Consider the following 19,095-nt stretch of genomic DNA (forward strand, 5'->3'; position numbering starts at 1 on the left):
GTTCCTTTGTTACACTGAAGCTTTTTAATTTCATGTTTGTTGATTGTTGGCTTCATTTCCTCAATGACTGGGGTCCTATTCAGGAAGCCCTTATGAATGTTTATACCTTGAAGTTGAGAAAAACTCACCTAAAAACTGCAACGTATGTGGCAAATGTCACTCTGTGTCTAGGGTTAACGGGTTGTGCTACTCTAAAAAAGAGAAGAATGTACTCAATTTTGGAAGCAAAGAAATGTACCTCAAAAAAGGCGCAATAACAGTCACATATCATTGTCATCATTCATCATTTAACATACTCCATATGGGAGAGAATAACAGTGGTTCCCAAACTAAATCTCTCAACTGCTGTGGATAAAAAGGTTAGTTAGAGAACAACAAGAAAGTAATGCTGTCTTCTTTCTGTCTTTCCTTCCTTCCATCTGTCTGTCTTTCCTTCCTTCCTCTCTCTCTCTCTCTCTCTCTCTCTCTCCTCTCTCTCTTTTTCTTTCTTTCAAGTCTCAGAAGCTTTTACTAATCTCAGCAATAACAGACACAAAAACCAAACTTTGAAAAGGAGGATTAAGCAAAAACATGAATAAACAAATGGTATCCTTCCATGGCTTCTGCTTCAGTTCCTCCCTTGAGTTCCTGCCCTGAAACTCTTTACTGATGCATATAACCTGAGAGTTGTGAACAGAAATAAACCCCTTTTACCCCATGCTGGTTGGTCATGATGTTTTATCACAGCAGTATAAACCTAATAAGACAAATACTGAAAGCATAATGATAGTAGTGTTTTTGTAAGCCCATTTCCCTCCCTCTTTCCCTCCCTCCCTCCCTTCCTTCTTTCCAACATATTTAGACAGTGGACATTCTGGAAACTATCTTTTGATATACATATACAATAACAACACCGATAACAACAACACATAGTGCACAGCCTCTAAATAGTAAATATCATAGACAAGACTTTACAAACACACATAGACACTGATATGCCCACATTCTAAAGTCCTGAGTCCTAAGGTTGCCATAGCAACACTCCCAGCCATTGCAAATGAAGATAAAGTTTGGATTAAGAACTAGCCAAAAGAACATTTAGTAAACAGTAAGTATATTAATGGATAAAGACAGCTAGCCCTAATTCCCCTTGTGAATTAATAAAAATTTTCTGCCAAAACATTTTGTTATTTTATGAATATAATTTTATGAGCATTGATTTTTTAAAATGATGGGTGGAAATGGTTGGAATTCTTAAGAACAATTTATAATGTAAAACTCTTTTACTTTAGAATGCCTTTGAGGAAGACAGAAGCAAAGCATTTGATTTCCTTATTACATTTTGCTTGAACTAATACCATAATTAATTTTAATCTATTAAGACAATAATTAGGTTTAAAGAAGAATAAATTGGATAAAGAAAAATGCTACTAATGTTTTCCCAGAGTTAACCCTTAGAGAAGGTAAATCAAACTCTTCCATATATGCAAGACCCTGAAATTCAAGACACTTTCTATTCTTTTCCTGTAACTTTTTAAAAACATCATCCCCCAACCCTCCATACATTCTCAATGTCCAGCTCTAATGCCAACTGACAATGGTTTCTTTCAGCTGCTTCTAACAGATTCAAATAAAAAATCAGACACTGCCTACCTTGTGATGGCATAAACAGCCTTCCTTAGCCTGGTGGACTTGAAAAATGTAAGGAAGATGAAACAATCCAGAGCTTCATCTCAGAGATGAGTGGTGAGGATCCCAAAGGAAAGGAAAGCACTCAGTGTTCCTACAGCAGCATGCCTTAGGCAGTATCTATATGAGTTGAGGCTATACCAGACACAGCTTTGTTTTAGGTTTGTTTACTATGTCTAAGTCTACAGTAAGAAGCTTCAACCCTGACCACTTTAAAGTTGTGATGATGATAGTTAAACTCAGGAGTATCTGAAGAGTTTTACATGCCTTTCACTAAAATTCACAGCACTAAAAATTTACTCTGTCAGAGAATGGACTGATGGTATTTTATTTGTATCATTGGAACAGCTCTGCTTTAATAACTTCATAGAGAGGGTACCATTTTTAACCATTTCACAAACATAAAAACAAGGGGTAAGTGTCCATCGTTGTGCAAAGGCTGACTTATAATCTGTGTGCTGCACTGTTTTCGAACATTAATGATGAGAAGGAAAGAACAGATGTGGTTTATGAAATATTATGCACTGGCATAGTAAGAGTTACTATTATGTTGTTGCAGTTATAGCTAGCTTTATTTATGCACTTTATCACCCAGTTGAACCACAAAGCTAGTGAGGCATTAACTGGACCTTTCATAATGGTTAAGGTATTGGCCTAATTAATGAGGTAGATACTATTTTTATCATCCTGGGGTATTAAATTTACATTGCTAGGAAACTCCAAAGTCAGAATTTATATCTAGGAATATGGCTCAAGGGTCTAATTACTGCTTTATATAACTCTTAAATTAACATTTCAATGTTAATGTTAACCAAACTAGTTATAATGATTCATCTCATGTCTTAAGATGTGAGTCAAGGCAAGGTACCTTAACACAGCCACACTCTTGCAGCATAACTTTCCTGCTTTGTTGCTAACTCTACAGAGAAACTGATACATGGAATAGCTGGGCATTAAAAAGCAATAGAGAGGTTATAGATTTTCAAGTAGCCTAGAGATCTTCCATATCAGCTCACCAGGGACATCTGGTCTACCCACTTCTTACTGCAACAGTTTAGCAAGGTTCATTAAAGACTTACTTAACTGTTATTTACTGTCTAGGAACAATGATTGTCCATGGATTTTAGAATACCAGTCTCTCCTATCACTGTCTTCCATGTTCATAACCCTGGTGACATTCAAGGCAACATTCTTGCTCACCTTGGAAATGTCTTGTTAATGCCTGAGTGGAGGGAACACTGTAAATACAAAACATTAACTATTCTTATCTTCAGGACCATAAACATAACTAGATGTTTCAATATGATACATACATTTGCATTTACTTAATTTCCAAGTTTTGTACTCATATTTACAAATATTTGCAATATTATTTTCATTTTCTGGATGCAGAAACAGAACCATGGTGTCACAAAAAGAATTGTTTAAAGCTGAATAGCATTATTAGTAGAGATTCCTATCCTGGATTACTTTCTGTTCAGGTTCAAAATGTTGTGCCATTGACCAGATGAAAACAGAAGCAAAAGTCCACCGAGCATGAGCACTTACCATGCACTAGACTGTGCTCATCCCCAAAGAGTGAACACTGGTCATCACAGCAACCTCTTAAATACTTGTTATTATTCCCATTTAACAGATGCAGAAATGGATACTCATAGAGGTTAACTCATTTGGCCAAGATTGAATGATTATTATCTTTTACTATATTTGTATTAAGTGATGCAAGCCTTGCCTTTTCTCACTCAAAAACACTTGTAAGATTTCAATTCCCTCTAAACTTTAGGAAATGGGAGTAAACTTGTAAAATGATTTCCTTCCCTAAACCATAACATAAATGATGGCAATGGGGCATGATTTCACTTAACCCACAAAGCCTGAAGTCCAGAAAAAGGAAAACAAGAATAGAACCTATTCTTATTTCTGCCAATGGATTCTTTTTTGCTTATATTCTGAAAATGTACATTTACACTAATATGTTATATTATCTACATAATTATATGCCATGTCCATTTATTAAAATATGATCAGCTAGTTTATTGAAATATTTCCCTTCATATAAAATATTTACTAACATTAATGCTATACAATATTAGAAAACCATCAGATGGCAGCATATAATATTGGCTAGACATTATAAAAATAGTAAAGAAAGACTGGGGTGTAGCTCAGTAACAGATTTCATGCCTAGTATGCACAAGGCTCCAGGTTGGATCACCTGCACTGGAAAAAATGATACACGTGTGTGCATGCAAACATGCACAGATATTATGCTAGTATTCAAGCATATCAGGTATTTTCTGCAAATATTTTAATTATCAGAGCACAACTGCTTTTACTTGAATAACATCTGTTTAGTGTGAATTCATGCTTATCCAGCAAGTTTTAAAATTTTCAGGAACCAGATTATAGTAGATGAAATCATTTCAATGTAATTGAATATATGCATAATTTTATTCTTAAACTAAGTATAAGGGTTGTTAATAAAAAGTAACATTTTGTCAGGATCCAGAAAATTTTATAATAGTACAAGAAATTTATCAGATTAAAACATTCTATTTAGTCATCAAGAATTATGCTTTTAGCAGAGGTAGGTGAGTTTGAATCCAGGCTGGTCCAATTGCAAGTTCCAGGGTATCTAGGCCTTTGTTGAGAGACTCTGTCCCAAAAGAAGAGATAAAAGGAAAAAGGAGAAAGAGGGGAGTGAAGGCAAGAGAGATGAAGAGAACAGAAAGGAGAGGAGAAGAAAAAGGAGGGGAGAGATGGGGAGGGAAGTGAAGTGGAGAGGAGAGGAGAGGAGAGAAGAGGAATGCTTTCAGCAAATTCCTTTGTGAGGCAAGAACAAGGTACATACCCCATCCACAACAAACACTTTGTTTCTTACTGTTCTCTGACTGTTCCAGCCACAGGTAATGTTTGCAGTTCTCTGAACTGGTGGTTGTTTAATAAACTTTGCTTGGACTGTCTTTGCTTATGCTGCTTGCTTTGCTTGAAAAGTTCTCCCCTTTCCCGTCTCACCCTCATCTTTTGAAGCTTTATTTCAAGGGCACCCTTGCCTTAGAAACGATTCCAGAACTGTCATTACTACAGGCCCCCACTCCATTAATTCCTGGGACCCACATGCTAGAAGTAAATAACCAACTACCACAAGTTGTCCTATGAGTTATACAAACATACATACATACACACACCCCAAATAAATGTAATAGAAAATAAAAATATGGAGAATTCAGATGTTTTTGAATTTTAAATAATACTCCGAAGAAACATATCTCATGTAACATTTGAAATATCTTATACAAAATTTATTGTGTAATAATATGAAATGCAAATTTAACTTGGCTTCCTGCAGTTCTCTAGCAATACTGCTTACTAATAGGATACATATGGGGGATTCTTTGGTTGATACAGAGTGAAATGGGAATGAGTGGGAGAATGAGATGGATGAGTGCTTTTGACAAGGGATATACTGTTTAATGTCCTGAAATTATGGCATAGTACCATGCAGTGAAGAACTGCTCTGCCATAAATACAAACAGCACCACTTCTGAAAACAGGCTTCCTAGGGAGGAAAAAAAAATGCTTTCTTTGTCTTTAGGTACACTGACGGATCCTTTAAATTGATGACAGCAACAACAGAAACAGATTAAGAAGAGCAAAAATGTAACCCATGTGCATAAGGAAGCTAAGAAAAGAAGCAACAAGCTGGGCATTGGTGGTACACACCTTTTACCCCCAGCACTTGGAAGGCAGAGGTGGGGTGGGGGGGTCTCTGTGAGTTTGAGGCCAGCCTGGTCTACAGAGCGAGTTCCAGGACAGGCTCCAAAACTACACAGAGAAATCCTGTCTCAAAACAAACAGCCACAATGAAAGAAATAAAAAGAAAACAAGTGATTAGGTATGCATATAGGTAATTTAGTAATGTCAGAGAGAAAACTTCTATGGGAGAACGAGGTTTCCTTATGAAACAAGCCTTTAGTCCCAGTACTGAGTATGCAGAGACAGACAGATCTCTTGAGTTCAAGGCCAGCCTGGTTTACAGAGTTCCAGAATAGCCAGGTCTACACAGAGAAACAGCAACTCAAAAAACCAAAGAGAAAATGGAAGCAGGGATCTTTGGGAAAAGGAAAGGGACATAAAACATTTTGTCATGATGTCTTTCCAAGATTAACAGGGTTCTCTTGTTGTTTGTTAGTTTGTTTTGACATAAGGTATTTCTCTGCAGCTTAGACTGGCTTTGAACTCTCAGTCACCCTATCTTAGCCTGCAGATGTTGCAAGAGCAGGTGTGCACCACTCTGTCCAGCTCCACTGCATCACTGTTGATATTACCTATGATGTCATGAGGGTATTGCCACTGCCACTGCAGCCCACAGACTGGGCAGTCCATGAGATTTCTTTAATGGTCTCAGAAAGTGTTTTGGCTACACATCAGCCTTGATTCTGTTCAGCAGTGTTGACAGCCTCATTGAAAGTGGAATTTCCACTGTGTCACCATTTTGTGTTCATTTCACTTTTGGTAGCTTCTTGAAAGTTTTGCTGACAAGGGGCAAAGGCAGAATATTCCACCTCAGCCAGATTCTAAGTGTAATTTCTCATTCTAATCAAAGTGGTGTTCCACTGTAATCTTCAAGACCTTTCAGTCACTGGTTGCTTTGGCAATATCATTACCAATCTTTTGGAAAGAGACTACTCTTTGGGGTAGGTTTGGTGTGAACACTAAAAATGGCATACTTACCATTACTATTAAAATCAAATAGAATAGGGGAGGTAGTTGCTGTCAGATAACCTATATTTTGAGGTTACCAAAGAAAACTATGCCTTTGCCTTCTATCAGCTGAAAGCCAAGACTATTCTTAATATACTTAATTATGATTGTTATTTGGTAACAATTTTTTCTAAAAAAAAAAAAAGTTAAGGGAAGAAGAACCTTTGGAATAATTGAATATTTTAAAGGAAAATGAAGAGAGGAATATATAGAGAGTGGTACAAAAACCTACATAGAAACATTAAAGTATCCATAAGCACACATTTGCAATCTGCTGTGAATGTGAATTTTAAGCTCAATACTTTACATTAAAATTACATTTTATTTATGTTTTTCTGTTTGTTTGGAGAGTGCCTGCTACAGTGTGTGTGTGTGTGTGTGTGTGTGTGTGTGTATACGCTGGTAAAATGCACTGACCCCTCCCACCACATTGGTCACGGGGATCAGTCAGCTCAGGTCATCAGGCTCGGCAGGTAGTAGTGCCCTTACTTGCTGAGGCATCTACACTCAACATTTCTACAGTTCGATTTCTTACACTTACTGATACCTAATTCTGGTTGTATACAATTCAAACTACCCCTCTGAAAAAGTTTGCATGCTACTTTGCAAAATGGGTGAAGACCACCAAATTTAATCTGTTTAAGCCCACCTCTACCCTCTAATTAAACCAGTGGTACTCAACCTGTGAGTCTCAATCCCTTTGGCAAACATCTATCTCCAAAAATATTTACATTACAATTCATAACAGTAGTAAAATTACTGTTATGTAGTAGCAATGAAAATAATTTTATGGGTGGGGTTACTACAGTATGAGGAACCATATTAAAGGGGCAAAGCATTAGGAAGGTTGAGAACCACTGATACACTCTCAACTCTGTATTTACTCTCTCTGAGTCCAATCCCTCCTGCCATCATTATCTTTTATTTTTATTTTGCTTATATGTGCATACATGTGCATGTATAGGGAACAACTTTATGTATCCCAGGTTGGTCTCAAATTTGCTAAGTAGTCAAGGCTGTCCTTAAACTCTTATTCCTCCTGAATCTACCTCCAGAATGATATGATTATAGTCTGCAACACCATGCCCAGATTTTAGTTTTAATTCTTTTTCTTCTTGGTATTTATTACACCAAGTACCTTTGGTTGTTTGCTTTGCTCCTTAGGATAGAACCCAGGGACTCACACATTCTGGCCAAGTACTCTACCACTAAGCTACAGAGGAGCTAGATCTTAAATGAGCCTTTACAAAAGAGGTATAGACAATAATGACGCAAATGGGCTTAGCTGAGCATGTGGTCAGACAGCTGGAGATTTGGGCAAGTCAAAACCATTGACCAGACAGGCAGCAGACTTGGCAGTTTCTAAAAGCCAGCAGGCTTTAAACCGTCTGTTAAAGGTAGCAATCAAGGTCAAGGAAGCAAACTAATTAGACCCTGTAGGACAGTGGACCACAGCCACTGCTAGAAAGAACTTGTTCTCTGGCTGACACCCAGAAACTGTAGCCATTTTTTATCTAGTGTAGTCTAAATACTCTCCCTCAGTTGAAGAAATGCCTCCATGAGATCCAGCTGTAAGGCTTTTTCACATTTGCTGATCAATGGGAAAGGGCCCAGTCCATGGTGTATGGTGCCATCCCTGGGCTCTGAAGAAAGCAGGCTGAGCAAACCAGGGAAGCAGTCAGTAAGCAGCATGCTCCCTGGCCTCAGCATCAGCTCCTGCTTCTAGGTTCCTACACTGTTTGAGTTCCTATCCTGACTTCCTTTGGTGATGAATAGCAAAACAGAAATGTAATCTAGCTGAATAAACCCTTTCCTTCCCAGCTGGCTTTTTTGATCATGTTGTTTCATTACAGCAATAGAAACCCTAACTAAGACACTAATTAAATGAAACATCTTTTCAGAAAGGATCTTAAACTATAGCCCAGGCTGGCCTGGAATTCACTTTGTAGCTAGGCTTAAACTCAGTCTTACTTTTGCCCCAGGCTTAAACATGCAGGGAAATAGGCACGAGACTCTAGGCTCAAGCAATAACATTTTTGTTTTTGTTATTATTGTTGTTGTTTCAAGAAAGAAATGGGAAAACACATCCTGTCTCCATATATTCCCATTCCTTTGGTGTGCAGGTTATAGCATAGACTTGGTTGAAGATTGACTCCCTTACTGAATGTAAATTCTTCAGAACTGTCCTCCTTTGCTTTCTATTGCTGTGGTAAACACCATGAGCAAAATCATCCCTGGCTTATACATCCCTATCAGAGTCCATCAAGCAGGGCAGGAATCTGGAGGCAGGAACTGAAGTATAGGCTATGGAAGAATTCTGCTTACTGGCTTGCTCCCCATGGACCACTAGCCCAGGGGTGATACTACCCATAGTGCTCTGGGCCCTCTCACATCAATTATTAATTTAGAAATGCTTTCCAGACGTACCTATAAGCAATATGATGGAGTATGATGGGGGCATTTTCTCAGTTGAGGTTCCTGTTCCCAGACAACTTTAGATTTGTGACAAATTGACAAAACAAAACAAAGTCATCACAAGTGTCTTGTAATTTTTCTCATAAGTTTTTAAGAATTCTGCTTGCACCCAGGTATGTAGCACTTGGGAGTCAGAGGCAGGAAGATCTCTTGGGACCAAGGAAAGCCTCAACTCTAAATGAAAAATAAACAAATTTGAGAAAAAGACAATTAAGAAATTTAAGGGCAAAGGCAACCTGTAGCTATTGTTGCCAAACAATACTGTCTCTTCGTGTCTGTTGAATATGAAATGTTCCCACAGGCACATGCATTTGAACTCTTGGTTCCATGTTGGGGACAATGTTTTAGAATGTTATAGAATCTTTAGGACAGGCATAGACTGTCAGAACCTGAGTGTTACAGCCAGGCCAGGCTTCTGTTCTCACTCTCCACTAGTCTATGAAGATATGAAGAATGCTACTTCCTGCTCCTGTTGTTAGGGAGGAAGCTAGCCCAGCTGTCAAGCTTTCAACTCTAGATGCTCTGAACCTTGAGCCTAAACAAACCCTCCCACCTTTAGTTTTCTTCTGATGGGTCATGAGGCTGAGAAAAGTAACTAATACAACGTTCTTATCTTCTAATAATATGCACGCCTTCTATTTTCTGTTTTTTTAAGAAGTCACTAGAATCCTAAATCCAATGCTCTCCTCTTGGATTTTAATTCTTTTTACTCCCTGGAATATTATCCTGATTTAAAAAAAAAAATCAATGTACAAGCAAAATATTTCTAACAACCTCTTCCTGTCCCCCACATTCATTCAATGGCATCACATCAGGCTATTCCCATCTGCTCACTAATTAACACTACAGGGGCCTACATTTAGTTCTTGGTTCTCCGTGCCTCCTTTCTTCACTCTCTTCCCTCTGAAACCTACTTCCCTACCTTCCTTCCTGTGGCTGAACGCTTGACATGGTGGCTGTCTGCTGGGCTCGTATTGGTAGTACTGATATCATCCCTAAGCTTCCTCCATCCCTTCAGACATCATCTACAATTACTTCAAATTCACAAACTGAAATCATCCTTAACCTCCCTCACCAAAATGGTTCATGATGCTGTTTTCATTTTTTTATTATATTAGTAAAATAGCATTTCCTTAGACATCCAACCCTCTAATCAGTGGCTTATCTTAAGTCCCACTCTTCTAAGAGAGACCTTCAAAACATGCTCCCTCATTTTATCCAGAGCAAAATTCCCCACAAAGAATATTAAGCAGACCTGTATACCATGACAGGCCTCAAACTATGTTATCTATACCAGAAAATAGATATATGTAAAAGTAATATTTTTGAAAATTATAAGCTATAGAACAAGATTTTTTTTTCCCTCAGAGAAATTTTATGTAGCTGACCTGATATTTTTGTATATTAAGAAAGGGTATTTCAAATTAGGCCTGTGAAAGCTCTAGCCTGTCTGTGGCTAGGGGCTGCTATCTCACATAACTCTTAGCGGTGGATCACTTGACTGGTGTGTAGATGAAGAATGAAACTAGCTTTGAGACTTAATGTGAATTTGTGAATTGCAGGACACATTGTTCATCAACACTTTGAATGCATTTGCCACGGCGGGTTTCTCCCTGAGCTACACCTGTTAGAGTGTCAGAAAAAAAGGGGGGCAGGAATAATTTCTTTATCTACTGCTAGTTTTTATGTTTCAGGAAGCACAGAACCTACAACAGAAAATCTGATTTCCAGCCGGGCATTAGTGGCTCAGGACTTTAATCTTAGCACATGGGAGGTAGAGGCAGAGTCCAGGGCCAGCCAGGTCTATAAGAATGAGTTTTAGAACAGCCAGGACTACAAAGAGAAGCCTTGTCTCAAAACAGAAAAAAAAAAAAAAAACTGATTGTTTACAATGTGCCTTAATTGAAGTACCAAGACTTTTAGGAAGCTACTTAGTGGATTTCTGCCTTATAAAGGCTGTCTTTTCTATACTCGGGGAATCAGAGAAGGAAAATGTTAGATGAAAGACAAGCGGCTCATCTATTCAACTCTGCTTTCTTTTCTCTGTTTAGAACCCTATTAGGATGCTTTCCTGTGAAAATCTCTCAAGTCCACACTTTTATTAAAAAATAAAAACCAGCTTCAGTTCTTCACTGTGGAAATATGTTGTTATAGGTGTGAAGTAACCAGCTGCAGTTGAATTTCACTGTGGAAGTATGCTATGGGTATGAAGTGTCTGCAGAAGTGGCATTCTCTCCTTCCTAGAATCTTGGGTACCCTTCTCAGGGCTAATTCATGTGCTAGTGCTTTCCAAAGATGCAGAAAACTGGAACTCTCAATCTGAATATAACTGAATGCAAACCAACTTCAGGGGGTGAAGACGTCATGGGGAGTCAAGTCTCTCCTACTAGGGTGGGCTGGCCATTGAGCAGGCTTTGACCAAGAGTTCAGATGAGGCTGTCATGACTTTCTTGTACTCCCTTATCCTGTCAAAGTTTCAGTTCAGCCTTTCTTCCTAAACTATGTGAATGTTCTCTGTGTCTAAGAAGCTTACAAGGCTGCAAAACCCCTGCAAGGTGGAGAAGGATTCTGATGACCCAGCTGGGGTTTCAGCTCTGAACTGATTACAGTGACAAGGAACCTGAGGTAAGGCAGGATAGACTAGCAGTCAGGACTCACAGTCTGTTGTTAGACAGCCCAATGAACTGCATGATCCTAGGAAATGACTTTTATTTACTGTTTCAGTTTCATTCTGTAACCTGGGGACCACAGTCTGGGTGAAAACACAGAATAACTCCAGGACAAGTATGCTGGCTACTTTTATGTCAACTTAACACAATCTAAAGTCATATGAGTTGAGGAACCTCAACTGAGAAAATGCCTCTATAAAATTGGACTATAGGCAGGCAAGCCTGTAAGGCCTTCCTTCCTTCCTTCCTTCCTTCCTTCCTTCCTTCCTTCCTTCCTTCCTCTTCCTTCCTTCCTTCCTTTCTCTTCCTTCCTTCCTTTCTCTCTCTCTCTCTCTCTCTTTCTTTCTTTCTTGTTTTTGTTTGTTTGTTTGTTTTATTTTGTTTTTGAGACCTCTCTGTGAAACAGTCCTAACTGTAGACCAGGCTGGCCTCGAGCTCACAGAGATCCACCTGCCTCTGCCTCCTGAATTCTGGGATTAAAGGTGTGCGCCACGATCACCCAGCAGGCATTTTCTTAACAATGATCAATGAGGAGGGCACATGTAGGTGGAGCCACCCTTTGGTTGGTGGCCTTGGGTTCCTTCATGAGCAAGCCTTGAGGAACAAGCCAACAAGCAGCACTCCTCCATGGTGGCTGCATCAGCTCCTGCCCCTAGGTTTCTGCCCTGTTTGAGAGCCTGTCCTGACTAATTTCCACAAGGGACTGTGATATGGAAAGCTTAATGAAATAAACATCTTCCTCCCCAGTTTGCTTTAGGTTATGGTGTTTCTTCATAACAATAGTAACCCTAAGACAACATGCAAAGCGCCAAAGCAGTATAGCTAGGAAGAAATCATAAAGACTGAGCAGAATTCAGTGAAACAAAGACACAACAGTATAAAGAATGAAACAAAGAGTTGTTTATACATATGAACACACATATATATATATAACATAGTGAAGCCCATCATACTGTACACTAACTACAAATTTAATTAAAATTAAAATAGTCTACATAATCCTCCCTTTGGCTAAAAATGTGTGTAGCATATTAGAAAAAAATACTAATAATGGTTCCCTCTGAGTGAGATTTTTCTGGTGGTGAAATTTTCATTGTTTGTAACTAACTTCTGCATTTTCTCATTTTTAACATACTTACACTTTAAAAAAATAAAAATAGCTAATATATGGTGGTACCTCCCCCTCTTTAATTCCATCATTCGGAAGGCAGAAGTAGGTAGAAAACTGGGAGTTCAAATCCAACATGGTCTACATAGTGAGCTCCAGGACAGCCAGAACTACACAGTGAGTGAGATCCTGTCAAAACAATAACAATAATAAAAAATAAAAACAAGCATGTCCTGCTATTTTTAAGTAATTCTCTTATTTCCTGAGAATGACTCACTTTCCATTGGTATAATATGTAAAAACTCTGTTGTATGATTCTCACACCTATTTATTTATTTAGAAACAGGATCTTTTTATGTATACTAAAGCCTCAAACTTCATATTTCTGCCTGCTCTAATTTGTTTTCCTGGTGCTGAAGTATAACACTGACCAAAAACAACTTGGGGAAGAAGGGGTTTATTTGGCTTACGAGTTATAATAGTCCATCATAGACAGAAGGTAAGACGGGAATTCAAGCAGGAACTGAAGCAGAGACCATGGAAGATGCTGCTTACTGGCTTGTTTTCCCTATCCTGCTCAGCCATTTTTCTTCCAAAAGCAAGACCACCATACCAGGGGTGGCACCACCTGCAGAGGGTTGGGTCTTCGAAAGTCAGTCATTCATAGAGGAAATGCTCCACGGACATGCGTACAGACCAGACTGATGGAGGTATTTTCTCAACTGAGGGTTACTTCTTCCTAAGAGACTCTGAGTTGTGGCAAGCTGACAAAATCTAACCAGCATCCTGACTCGGCCTCCCAAGTCTGTTAATGTTTATATTACAATCATGAACCACCACAGGAGACTCTGAATTATCTGAAGTTTTATAGTAACTATATTTTTCCTTTTGAAAAATTTTCCAGAATTTGATTTTTTTTTCATGTTTATTCTAACTTTGTGTTTTGGGACCTGTGTGTGTGTGTGTGTGTGTGTGTGTGTGTGTGTGTGTGTGTGTGTGTGTGTAAGTGCAGGCACATGTGTGTCACAGCACAGGAGTTGAAGGCAGGAGACAACTTTCTGGAGTCTGCTCTTCTCACTTTGTTGAGACTGGGTTATGTTAATTCTGTTCTATGCACTCTAGGCTAGCTAGCCTGTTAGCTTCATCTGTCTCTGCCTGGTGCTCCTCAGCTCACCATAGATGGATAGAAATTGCAGATGCACACCACCCCATAAGCTCTGTGTGTGGATTTAGAACAGCAGTCAGGCTTGCATGGCTAGTGCTTTTTCCCACTGAGCCAAAGCTCCCTGGCTCAGGGTTTAATTCACTGTTGTGTAAAATTTACCATTTGTATAATTTAACACTGATTATGCAGATTAATGGGACTCAGAATATTTCCTTATGGTAAAGAGCCCACCCCAATGCTTATTTACCATTTCCTAGGAATCCCTTTGAGAATTCTACATTTTGTTTCCACATATGAGAGGGAACATGCAGTACTTTGCTTTTTGAGTCTCACTTATTTCTCTTAACATGAGGCCCTGGAGTTCCATTCATTTTGCTGTAAGTGACACTACTTTTTCATTCTGCTTTATGGCCGAATGCTATCCCATTGTACATACAATGTTTGTCTCTTCATCTATTGGCAGGCACCTAAGATAACTGGTTATTTTAACTATGGTGATTATTACAGCAATAATAGTGTTCTTCCCTCCCCTGCAGTTATATAAACAATAACAATTTCTAGTTAGAAGAGACTCTTCAACAAGTCAAATTGCCTGAAAATCATGCAATGAGCTCTAGGGATGCAGTAGCCTAAGTTTTCACGAATGCTGGGTAAGTCTTTTGATGATGCAGCTGCTTTTGAGTTGTCTGTGTTCCTGTATAGGTATGAAAATGAGAACAAGACTTCCTGGGCAGAAGTTATGTCTCCAAAGGCTGATTGAAACTGTGTCTCTAAGGGCTGATTGTTTAGAACTTCAGTGCTCTGAAGAGGTTAAAATGTTAGGTTCAGAGCTTAATTGCAATTTACCTTGAGTTACACTTAGCTCCCCAATTAGCCATTCCTTGGCTACCTCTGTCAAATCAAACATCCTATGACTAATAGATTTAAAAAACTTTTGGGGATTGTATTAACTAAAAAGTAGTAGTGTCTATCAACCAAAAGGCCAAGTAAGCATCATCCGACAGCAACTGGGCTAGGGCAGAGATTTCTCCACTTTGCTATAACCTACTTCTCTGACGTTTCCACCAATATATTAAAAGTGTCTGGCCCCACCTTTAATCCTAGCACTCAGGAGGCAGAGGCAGATGGATCTCTGTGAGTTTGAGACCAGCCTTGTTTACAGAGCAAGTTCCAGGACACCCAGGGCTACACAGAGAAACCCTGCCTCAAAAAACTAAACAAAAAAAAAAAAACAAAGGTGTCTTGATTTATGACTTTCTTTCATTACTATAAAAACTTCCTGAAACTGCTTCCACATTGGCACATGGAATTCTGGGTAAACTAGCAGTGTTCCCAGGTCATTCTTTCTGATATTTGGCTCTATAATGAACTATCTTGTTTCCTTTGAATTGAGAATTATGGTTTTGTATAGAGAATACCTACCTCTAATAGGTATCACAATCTGGTTAAAGCCCACACTGATTCTTGTGACTTAATAACAACTACACAACTTTCCTAGAAACGGATTTTTAATCAAGTGATGATCCAATTGGCTGAGAGCGTTAGGTGTCACTAGAAGGCTTGGAACTTCTCTTAGTCCTAACTGAAGTCCCTATTTATAGCTTCCCTGCCAGAAGATCCAGGAGATTAGGGACTTGGATGGTGAAGTTAGGGTAGGAGGTAATAAAGAACATTTCTTGTAACTAGAGAGCAAATTGATGCACAATTACTTCTCTATCTGACCTTGTTTCTATGTAGTCTTTTTCACTCCAAGGATCTCAGGGTCTGACTGTTATTCTTCTTCACACTAGCACAAGCCATGGACTTTCATAAAAACCCCTCTTCTCTTGAAGAGGAACAATGAAGGCAGAGTAACATCTCTGTGGCTTTCTGGTACCAGAAATTGATGCTTAATAGCTTAGTTTTCTTTTTCTGCTCTCTCTCTCTCTCTCTCTCTCTCTCTCTCTCTCTCTCTCTCTCTCTCTCTGTGTGTGTGTGTGTGTGTGTGTGTGTGTGTGCACATGTGGAAGCCAGATGTTGTCACTCTGGGTTTTTTGTTGTTGTTTGTTTTGTTTGAGACAGGGTATCTCTCTGAATCTGGAGTTCTCTTAGGCTGGACGGCCACTTAGCTTCAGGGATCCTGCTGTCTGACCCCTCCCCCTCCAGTGCTAAGATTTCAGATATGTGCCCCCCTTGTTTTACATGAGTATTGGGAATTTGAATTCAGTTTCTCATGCTTGCCCAGTTGCAGTAGGCACTTCACTAACTGAACCATCTTCCCACACTAACAGTTTGGTTTTTTAGAGATTTTGCTGGCAGAAGTAATGAGAAACATACCGAATATTTTTTTTAAGACTTCCCTTTTAGGAGCTATCTTCCTCTTTTATTTCTTGGAAAATAAAGAGGAAAACAATACAAGGCCATAAAGCATGTGAGAAAAGGACAGAATCACACAATTCCACTTCACTAGAGGATTCATGGATTAACACTTATCTTGGACTATTTATGTTAGAAGGTGGGTCTGTGACCTTTGAGCAGAAGGAAGGTACAGACTGTGAAAAAGCAAGATGCAGGCAGGGAGTGCTGTCTCCTAAGTTTGCAATAAAGAGACAGGGAAGGGAGGACAAGGGGCAAGCTGAACAATTAACCTTTACCCCCTTCCTCATCTCACTATAGGAGGCAGGAATAGATTTGTGATTGAACAGAGCTACATTCACCAAATGTTAGGATATGGCCTATGAGGATTAGCAGCTTGCAGGCATTAAAGAAAAGCTACAAGGGAGGGAGAACAAGATGGCTTAGCAGGTAAGGAGCTTGCCACTAAGCATGAAGACTTGAGTTCAATCCCCTGGATCCACAAGGAAGAAGGAAAGAATCAACTCTTGCAGAGGTTTTCTGACCTCTGACCTCCATGTATGTGCTGTCACCCCCACCTCCCACACAATAAATAAATAAATGATTTAAAAAAAAAAAAACGCCTTCGAATCCCCCAAGACAGCGCCCCTTACCAGCAGGAAGTAGTTTGGAAAGAACGACGCCCAAATTCTCAAATATTGTGTATAAATGTTTGTTTTCATTTAATTGGACTTTGTTATATAAAATTAAATAAAATAAATAAATAAATAAATAAAAACGCGAGCAATTGTTTTAGACTGTGTTCCCATACAGACCTGTCTAAAGGTAAAAATAAAGTCAGTCATGTTAACATTCCACCAAGTTGAGACTAAGCTATTTATCTGACCAGAGAAATCAAGATTAGGGAGAGAACCAGTTTTTCCAAATACACCAATTACACTTGGTATGGCAAGGAGCTTCCTCTGCTTTAATACAAATGAAATATCCTGATGTTACTTAATGGGTTAGTTTTACTATTGTCTTGTCTCTTTATCCTTGTCTATAAGAAAAAAGCTTTGAAATAAGCAATTTTGTATTTATATTCTTGTGACTATTTTCTAAAATTAAGTTCATTTTTTTGATATCATAGAAATCATAGAAATTCTTGGGGTTTTTTGATGTTTTTTTGAGACAGGTCTCTGTGTTTAGCCTTGATTGTCTTGTAACTCACTCTATAGACCAGGCTGGTCTCAGACTCATAGAGATCCACCTGCCTCTGCCTCTGGAATGCTGAGATTAAAGGCGAGTGTTACCACTGTTTGGCAAAATATATATTTCTTTTTTTTAAATTTTAATTAGAAACAATCTTGTTTTACATATCAATCAAAGTTCCCTCTCCCTCCCATCCTCCACTGCCTCACACGGACCCCTCATTCCATCCCCTTTCTGATCTCCAGGGAGGGTGAAGCCTTCCATGGGGAATCTTCAAAGTCTGTCACATCCTGTGTGTCTAGGCTGAGTATCCCTCTATGTGAAATAGGCTCCCAAAGTCCTTTTGCACACTAGAGATAAATACTGATCCACTACCAGAGGCCCTATAGAATGCCTAGGTCTCCTAACTGGCACCCATGTTCAGGGGGCCTGGGTCAGTACTATGCTGATTTCCCAGCTATCAGTCTGGGCAGAATATTTATTTCTCATTAACAAATATTAAATGTATATATTAATGAGTTTCGGTGTGATTATTTTAACATCAGGTATCATTTTCTATTATTTATTATTTCTTTTTTATTTTTGGTTTTTAGAGACAGGGTTTCTCTGTGGTTTTGGAGGCTGTCCTGGAACTAGCTCTTGTAGACCAGGTTGGTCTTGAACTCACAGAGATCTGCCTGCCTCTGCCTTCCAAGTGCTGGGATCAAAGGCATGCACCACCATCGCCCGGATCTTTATCATTTCTTTGTGTTTAGAATCTTCAATATCCTCTATTGTAGATCTTTACAAAATATACACATTAGATTACTCTGCCAGGGATGGTCAGACTGTAATCAGGGGGCTACCTGTAGCCAAATACTGAAACAAATGCCATAAAATTGTAAACTTACTTAAAACAGTATGAGGTGTGAGTGAGTGTGTGTGTGTGTGTGTGGTGTGTGTGTGTGTGTGTGTGTGTGTGTGTGTTGAATGCATAGTTCTCAAGCATGACCCTGGCTTTTGTAGATGACAACATCATGTTATAGTGTCAAAGGCCACATATTCTTAAAGCTGTAGCCTTCCCATTATTCTACAGTACACCAGAACATTTCCCTATTCATGTTTGGTACTCATTATCAACCTTCCCCTTGACCCTTCTTCCCTTTACCATTCCCAATCCCTAGTTATACACTAAGATCATCTTTAAATATACATATCTCTTACTGATAAGTCATGCTAACAATTGACTGTTGGAAACATGCCATATTCAGTATGATATATACCTTATATGAGTTATGGCTGACAGTGGAGAATGATAAGGGAGAGAAGGAAGAGGTATGATCACTTTTATATTGTGTCATAAGAACACATTTGTTCTTCATATTGTAGAAAGGAATCTGTGTATATTCATTGTAAACAGCTCAACATGAACATGCTGCCACTAGTTTGTCAATCTAAGTCAACCCCTAGCCTAGAGGATTCTGTGGAAAGGATGGAAGGCTCAGAGGCCTTGGGAGTATTCAACCCAGATGCACTGAGAACTATAATATGTTGTGGGATATGTGATCTCACTGTGAATCCCAAATTTGCATATTCATTAATTAAATAAAATCAGCCTTGGGTCAGAAGGCTGAATTAGCAACTAGTTGACAGAATGTAATCATGGAGAATCATATGGTGTCTGTTAAATAATAATGAGATACTCAGGAAGTAGTAGGGAGGAGCTTAGTGTAGCCTGTGTT

The sequence above is a fragment of the Phodopus roborovskii genome, unplaced genomic scaffold (genome assembly GCF_943737965.1).
Source record: "Phodopus roborovskii unplaced genomic scaffold, PHOROB, whole genome shotgun sequence".
NCBI lineage: Eukaryota > Metazoa > Chordata > Mammalia > Rodentia > Cricetidae > Phodopus > Phodopus roborovskii.